This window comes from Ixodes scapularis, unplaced genomic scaffold (assembly GCF_016920785.2).
Source record: "Ixodes scapularis isolate PalLabHiFi unplaced genomic scaffold, ASM1692078v2 PGA_scaffold8__174_contigs__length_109621045, whole genome shotgun sequence".
NCBI lineage: Eukaryota > Metazoa > Arthropoda > Arachnida > Ixodida > Ixodidae > Ixodes > Ixodes scapularis.
The window spans coordinates 67,589,128-67,598,294 of record NW_024609883.1 but is presented as its reverse complement, the minus strand read 5'-3'; positions in this window follow the sequence as shown (position 1 = coordinate 67,598,294).

Below are 9,167 nucleotides of genomic sequence, written 5' to 3'. Positions count from 1 at the left end.
CCTTCGGGGTTGCTTTACTTTTTTTGTTGTTTCACGAAAAGATATTTGTTACGTCTGTCAGTTGCAGCTTGCTCCACTGCCAGTAAATTTTAAATTTGATATTATTTAAAAGTAAAAGTGCTTCGCCCGAGTGGTGATTTTTAAAGAGGTAACGCCACGGACAAGTGTAACGTTACGCAGAGTTGAAACGCAAAGGGCGGAGCGTGAATCCGTTTCCCCCTTAATTTAGCGACGAAGCATACCACGTCACGTGACGTAACCACGTGATGCAACGTCACGGTGTCAGTTGAAAACTGCCAGTGGATTCTACTTGCACAAAAGTTAGGCAAAAGCCGGAGCAATTTTGTTTTTCTTCGTTTGAACGGTTTGGAATGATTCCTAGTTTGCAAGGAAATATAGAGTGATACAAGAACTACTGCACCTTGAAGCGGTGCAGTAGTTTACTGTAATTAAGTATACGACGCGACAAACATCGCGTCGTATACTTAATTTTCCGGAATTGAATAATGTCGCGAAAACTTTACCATTCGAATATATCGCCCACGGTAAAAAAATGCATGCCATATTTGTTTGATTGCTCGTTTTTATGTAAACACAAGGTCTAGGGCTTTGTGCCCGCGAAATTACTGCCCGCTTTGCACAATACTTTTAGCTCGCGAATATAAAATCGTTTACAGTATTCCTATATATACTGCTTCCTAGAGCGCCGTAAATAATAACAGAAAGAAAGCGTACTTCAGAACAGCAACTCCAAGTCTCGTAACCAACGCCGACGTTTTTGACCCGAGACTTGCTCACGAGAAAGGTTTATCCAAACGCCAAAAAATATAACCCATAATAAATCCGCGTCTGGTCTCCGGACGGAGAGTACTACTACCTTTTCCAGGAGGTTCGAAAATTTAAACCACTTAAATTTCAAATTAAAATATATAAAACGGAAATAATAAGTACTAAAACTACATTTTGGGTCATATATATATACACTCCGTTTCACTCACAAAGCCGACCGTAGACGAGTGCTACCATCCGATGGTTGCGATCATGCAGCCCCAGAAGTGCATAGTCACGGCTCCCGTGGTGTTTGTGCGTCCGCGATCGCTGGCTGCACCAATTATGCACAGAAAACAAACAGAAAGGAATCACTCAGTGTTACGGCGCTTTTAGTGCGTGATCGGTTTAATGGGTGATTGCATATGGCGGTCGTATACTTCTAAGTGAAACGGAGTACACGATAATTGTGACCTCGGAGGCGATATCCCAGTAACCCGGTGAAAAGCGAAATCTGATCTGGAGCGACTCAACCGAAACTATGTTCTGCGCTCTTTTTTTATATATACATATTTTATTGTTACTATTTTACAACCTTGGTCTCGGCACCTTTAATATCTTTCCGCAACGGACCGGATGATCTGTTTCAGCTGTAATGGTCACAGTATTGTCCGCGTTTCATTGTCTGCCAACTTTCACAATAATCTGTACATTCCCCATGAGTGGGTATAGTACACACATATATATATATATATATATATATATATATATATATATATATATATATATCTGCGTCCTTTAAACCAAGCGCAATATTATGTCTTTACTATTACAACTTTTTGTATGAAAGTATTTATTTCATCCCGGTGTTGTATTGTGCTCAACGCTGCTCTTATTTTTGGTGTCGCAATATTATTATATCGTGTATCGGTGCGTTCTTCAAAGCGACGGCAATATTAAATCTTTAGTATTCCAATTTCCAACTTTTTTCGCAAAAACTATTTATTTCATTTCGGCGCTGTATTGCACTTTACGTTGTTCTTACTTTATCGTTGGAAAAAAAAAAAAAAAAAGACAGTGGGACAGGAAAAGGGGAGAGTTCAGGCGTGGTTCGATTTACATTTAGCTGGAATTATTATTATTTTTTTTTTATTTCTGGAGCCTCCACCGGCATTTCTGCTGAATAAGGATTAAGGTATCAACGGGGAGGGGGTACGGATAAAAAATAAATAAATAGATATATATTATGGAGAACGGGGGAATAAAAAGGAGTTCGATGCGCTGAATGGGTTTTTTCAAGGTCTACGGATACATCCCTGCTGCTTAAAAAAAAGATAATAAAAAATCCTGCCATAAATTAAGCCACATTCCCGTGGGATTTCGTTTCTTTGTGCCGTGCAGTACCTCCCCGCTTGTTTCCTTTACCTCCCTGGCGGGCGCTTTGCTTTGTTTTTTTTTTTTGTTTCTTTTTTTCTAAAGTGAGCCTTTCTGCCCCGTACCCTTTCCATACACGCCCCAAGGTCAGCGTACAAAAAGAAAAGGGGGAGCGTTACGAGGAGGGGCGTGGGGTTGAGCAAGAAAGAAACGAAAACGTTGGAACGAAGGGAACTTCTCCCGGTCCCCAGCATTCAACGGTGTGACATCCTGACCTACAGCCACCCTTTCGAGACCAGAACGACGGGGAAAAAAAGAAAGAAACAATAAATTATATATTTATATATCCGGTTTGATTTTTTTTTATATTGTTAAAAAAGCTGTAAGGCGAAAGGGGGAAAAGATTGCGTGGATGCTTTCATGGGTCACCGCCAAATTTGTGCCAGATTTTTAACTTTCGGAACATATGTCACAAGCGAAGGGAAGTTCGACGGAAGCCACTGGTTAAACTGAATGCTGACTAAATTTAAAACAAAATCTAAAAAAAAGGCGCCTCTATCACTCCATTCGGTAAAGAAGGGAGGAGTGGATTCAGCAGCGTCACAATCGAAGGCCGTAGCGCTGAAGTTTCAACGTCGCCCTAAGGAGGCGAACGCAGGCACGAAATGGACGCGAGTTATTCGTCACCGTTCGGCTCGGACTCGTGTCCAATCAGCGAGGACCCGAGCCCTAGCCGAACGCTATTGCAGCAGTCATGTCCAATCAACGAGGACCCGAGCCTAAGCCGAATGCTGTCGCAGCAGTCGTGTCCAATCAGCGAGGACCCGAGCCTGAGCCGAACGCTGTCGCAACAGTCGTGTCCAATCAGCGAGGACCCGAGCGTGAGCCGAACGCTGTCGCAGCAGTCGTGTCCAGTCAGCGAGGACCCGAGCCTGAGCCGAACGCTGTTGCAGCAGTCGTGTGCAATCAGCGAGAACCCGAGCCTGAGCCGAACGCTGTCGCAGCAGTCGTGTCCAATCAGCGAGGACCCGAGCCTGAGCCGAACGCTGCCGCAGCAGTCGTGTCCAATCAGCGAGGACCCGAGCCTGAGCCGAACGCTGTCGCAGCAGTCGTGTCCAATCAGCGAGGACCCGAGCCTAAGCCGAACGCTGTCGCAGCAGTCGTGTCCAATCAGCGGCCCACGTTTGCCTGCTTTAGGGTGACGTTGAAAATGCAGCACTATATCGTTATCTATAATCGCTGTTACATCAAAAGCGACGTTTTCCGCAGCATTCACGCGCCGCGCGTATAGTTCTTACGGGTTTCGGTTGCCGAATAAAGATACGATGCTTTTGACGTTTGAAGCGTGTACGTCTCGATAAAATAACATAAAATGCTAATCTAAAATGCCCCTACACATACCTTAAATCAACACATGAACGGGGTAATTAGTAAAGTTCCGCGAAAAGGTAAACTTCTTTTTTTATTATTATTGCGGTTTTTGGGGTGAATACGTGTATACTGTATACACCAACGCATGTTTACAAACAAACCGGAGCGCCCCTAGCGGACGTCACCGGCGCCGCGCAAGCGCGGTGGGGGTATGGGCAAGAAGCTCGCCGTCGCCTGTAAACAAACCATTGGAATGCGATGTTGTCGGCGTCGGTGTGGGTCTCCCTGCCCTTTTTCACGTTCGAATTGTTGATTCTACGTCTTCCTGGCGATGTCTGACTACTTGAGCGGGTCAGCGAAATTACCGAGGCTTCTTACATCACAAAACGTCGGGTGAATAATGTGACATGTGGCGATTCATTCCGCGTGGACGCCGCAGTATGTACAGTCGGCACGGAATGAAACGCGGACAGTGGGTGCGTGGTTTTCGATAGATGCTGCATTACCTGAACCAGATGGGAGCTGCAAGAAGATGGCTCCTCCTTCGATGTGTTAGACTCTTGCTCAGTGCATCCAAACCTTCGGTGTTGCGTCTCTAGGTGACTCAGCGTGGGTCGAAAACCATGCGCTCCTTGTTCGCGTTTCATACCGTGCCGACTGTACGCTAAAGCCTGATTCGCATTATGCGATTTCGCTCGCAATTTTCAGTCGCAACGCCGCTCGGGCTGCAAAAGCGTGAACCATAGCTGAGATGGTCGACGTCGATACTGAAAATCGCAAGCAGAATCGGACCAGGTGAATTAGGGATAACAAGTCGGTGATGGCCACTGGTAACAATGATCAACATCTCCTTGTATCTACTGTTTCCATCGAGCCTCCTTACCAACCTTCAAATGTATGCCTTTTAAGGCCTGCACTTACTTCTTATCGCAAGTACCGGGCCAACATTTGGTCTACGGGCCAGCGTCGTTTAAGAGAGCAGACAAGCAGAAACGTTTGAAAGAGCAGACGACAGTTCGAACGATCAGGCGGCCGTTTGAACTTGAAGACGCACTGAACGTAGTCCGCAGGTGGTCCCACAACTTGACGGTTTTTTGTCGTGACGTCACAGAGTTGAGTTCGTGTTATACAGCCATCCGATGCCAGGCAGCTGTTGGCCTGCAAATCAGCTGTCCGACGAACATCGTGTAGCATAAAAGCCGGCGTCGTTGGCGTCGTGACGGAAATATCCTGATTGGTCGATAGGGTCATGACGTCACAGCCATAGCATTTCGCGCGGGAATTTCAAAACTCACAGCGCTCACGCGACGTCAAGCGTGAAATGAAAGTGATTGAAACATGACATGTAATCCGAATTAAAGGTCGCCGTATTTCTCAAATGATTTCACTTTATAAAGTAATTCATTTGCTTTAAAGGAAAAAAATTGAAGAATTTTGGGCGGGATACGAACCCACGAACCTTCGGTTGCGAGCCAGACACGCTACTTTCTAGGCCACGTAAGGCACGCTTGCACGGTGAATAGGGAGTTTTCGTAGATCGTTTTCGCCGTCCCGCAAGGCCCTCCGCAACCCGCTACGATAGCGGGAACTCCACAGTCAAGGCTATCGGCGCGCAGGTGCAGTAGCAACTTCTTCGTTGCGGAACGCTTAGCGGAGGGGGCAACGCGGTCTACGAAAACTCCCTAATGAGAAGGCGATGCGAACGGGGCCCGATAACGCTATCGCCTTCCACTCTTTAAGGCGAAGCTTAAAGGAGCTGTGCAACAATTTCAGGGCTTTGCTTAAATAATTGTGGAAGTTGATGCCTGACACTTCTGCAGTGAACTACAGAAAACAGATTTTGCCTGGATACCCTAGTTTTTACTTAAAAAATGAAAAAGATCCAGGTTTTTGCCGCCTCTCAACTCGTGCATCGTCTTCCGGGTCACGTGCACAGTGACGTCACTAGAGTAGGCGCGGAGTTCCGGAAAAGTTCTCTCTTTAGAGCCATCAGCGAGCAGCGAGAACTCATCCGCTGCCGACCGCGTGACCACCCGTCCTTGCCAGTGTGGCGCTGTCCCCCTCCCCCTCCGGCTTCTGGCGGCTGTTCGCGGTTTTGTGGACCTAGGATAGATGGCGCCACTAAAACTCCGTATAATAAAAGTTTTGTCGATGATACCAGGGTGTTGACGCATTTATATATATGTTGGAACGACAAGATTTGTAAAAAGAGTTACCTTTTATCGAGCAGGTATTCGCACAACTTGCTATCTTTCTTACAACGACCCAAGTGACGTCACGCCGCTTGTTTCTCATGGCCGCCGCTCGTGGCTGCAGGTCGGGAAATATTCCAAGTTTTGCCTCGCTATTACGCGGCGGAATCGCAACATTGCGATGAAAAGAGGTGTGTTTTCTGCCATTTGTGACACAGTGAACAATATCAAAAGCAGAAAATGCCAATTCCTTCAACGTTAAAATCGTTGCACAGCTCCTTTAAAGGGGCACTGAAGTCATTCTTGAAAAAAAAGGTCGTTTTTGATCCTATACTGTTTAAAATGTGTTAGTTCGCACACATACCAAGTCCAATACTAAAATCCATCTCGGGGCAATAGAAAAACATGTGGACTATTTTCTCTCGAAGACTACACTGTGTAGACCAATGAAAGCCCTACAATACGCGCAGATTCCGCATGATTTTATTATATCTCGTTTCGAAGAGAGTCCGATAGGTACACATTCGGCTAAGACTCCTCTTTTTCTCCGCGGGCGAAGCCATCGCTTATCACTCGCCGACAAGCGCTCTTCGTCGACCACTTCGCTCGGAAGAAAATTCTTCCGAAAAAGGGCGTGTCGCGATCTTTGAATATGCTTTTAACAAGGAAATGAGCTACGCACGATTGTAGTTTCGAGTTTGTTGGGATGCTCAGAGTGCCTAGATTGAGTTGTCACCACAAAAGGACGATCTCAGAATCGACTTCTGTGGCCCTTTAAGCGTCCTCCAAGTGTTTCCAACCTCCACGAGAAACAACTCAGTATACTTTGCGCGAAAAATCAGCAACGTCCCAAGCAGCGTGGTTGGCGGGCGTACGGTGACAGCCCACTGGCAAGACAAGCCAATATACCACACCGATGTGGGGCCAGATCTAAAGGACGACGACGACGACGACGATGCCAGGAAGCTACGCCGGGTGACCGCGGCGCTACGTTCTAGCCCTGGACGTCAATGCATCGGGGGTGGCAGCCGTCTACTTTGACTGGGCCATCACCTGGAGCTGCTGCCTTCAACGAAGCGAGCGAGCGCACCATCAACCGCCAGGGCTTTACCATCCAGAACTTACATTGAACAGCCTACAAAAGGTCACCTTGGCTCGCTTGCCTACTGGCCTGATCCGCCGCGGAACCTCCAAGACTCGTGCGGCGGATCAGAAGAGCACGTCGTCCTGAACACCATCAAACCGCCAAGGCTTTCCCAGCCGCACGGTGAAGCCTCCGGACAGCACCCATTGCTCAGGCACTTCTTACAGCTGGTAGAAGTGTCTTGGCAAACCCCGAACCTTCAAGCAACGGTGCTTGCGATGTTGAGAAGACCGCGTCGTCCCCCCCTTGTATATATCATCTCATAATCATCATCACTAGACGTGGCACCGCGGGCCTCCATGGTACGGGCTGTCGCCTTTCCGCGGTGCCACGGCTCTCCTGAGCCAATAAAGATTACGATAAAGCTACCAAGGACACCAATTGAAATATATGGTGCAACTAAAAGAAGTACATCTGAAATCGATTGGAGTCGGCAGAAACAAAGTTGGAGCCAATCGTCCAAGGGCTTGTCATATACAATGAATTGAGCGTTATTGCACGGCGGCCATCCATTTTGTTTTAGGCTCTTACATGGACATTCCGCTCAATTTGTGCTGGGAAAACAACCGAGGTTGTTTTCTAAACCCAAATCAAAATTTTTAGGTGAAACTCGAGTATATCGTAGAAAGTTCAGAAGTCAAATATTACGATGTAATACCGTCTAAACGTTCGTTTAGAGCCCCCTCCCCTCCCCTCCCCTCCTCCCCCCCCCCCCCCCGCCCCCCCAAGGAAGTTCCTAAATGTGTACCAATGTTCCTACGCCTACGTCTCTATACGCAAGAAAAAAAAAAAAAACTTTCCGGGTTGAAAACAAACGATGACCTGTTCAGAAGTACTTCCCAATGTGAAATCCCGTTCTCCCTTGCTTTTCTTTCGAATTGAACGGAGTTTCCATACACGGAAACACATGCCTTATTCTCTCCCGATGAGATGCAATGTCTTACATACCGAAGTAAAAGTAAGACAACTTGACTGTAGCTCCGGGGCATGAATCGGCGTGCAATGATGCAAGTCGCCGCCACAATAAGAACGGTATGACGTCGACTTTAGAAGCCTGAAATCTAGCACACACTCGCTGCCTTCAATCGTGCTTTGGTTACCTTCCATTGTGCTCCGTGCTCATGAGAAGTCAATTTCGCCGAATCTACGTAACTCGCGCTTGAGGCGGAACGACTGAAGCTCCTTCTTGCCGTTCCCACCTTGTCGGTGACTTTAGCTGAAAGGTTCCGGCAGTTCGTGTTTCCGCATAGTCACAAACCGAAGACTAGCAAGCGACAATTAACGGGAATAATCAAACGACTGGATCGAAATGTCATAAAACCTTTATTAATAAAACTCTCCAAGCACGAGATGCTGATCGTGTCGAACACCAAAGGAACCAAATAGGTAGGGATAGAAAAATAAGAAATAAGCGAAACCGTTGACACGAGATATACGAACGTAGAGACAAGAAAAATGACGCATTCAAGGTTGGAATGTCTCAAAAATACGCGCAAAACAAATAACTGGAAGAACCAATCAATACAATACCTATAGCTGCACGTGACCTGCAGGAATGCTCCACCATATGAAAGACTTGTACTGCGGGGGTGAGCAAAAAAGTTTTGATCATTCACTGAAGTCAACATAAAAAAACGCCCCCCAAAAGGTGCACTAAAGACGTTTCTAAGATCGTGATAACTTATCTTACGCTCTCGAAGCATCCTAGAAATCCAAATATTATGCTCGTGCGACGTCTATTAGTATTTACCTACAAAAATGTGATCGAAGTTTGTGCTACGCCCCTTTGTGAGAGGAAAAATCAGGAACACAGAATCCAGAGCGGAGGCGCCGGTGGCGTGACAAAGGGCGCGCGTCAGCCAATCGCAAGCCGCCTTTCCGAGAGAGGCGGCTTCCGATTGGCTGACGCGCGCCCGCCGTCACGCCACCGGCGCCTCCGCTGGGTTCTGTACTCCTGATTTTTCCTCTCACAAAGGGGCGTGGCACGAGCTTCGATCACGTTTTTAGTACGGAAATAGACGTCGCACGAGCATAGTGCTTCAATTTCTGAGATGCTAAGATCCCGTAGGATGAGTTATCACCAAGAACTGACGATTTCGGAAACGTCTTTAGTGCACTTTTAAGGGTGAGTCCATGAAACTATGATGAAAACTGTCATTTCAAATCTGGTCTGCGAAAAGGAGAAAACGGAAACTTGCTCTGGAATAAATGTGAATACACAACCGAAAATATTGCGGACATACATCCATATAACACTAAAAACAAGTGGATCGCACGGCATAAATGAGAGGAATGTCGACACGTACTGCTATGAACTT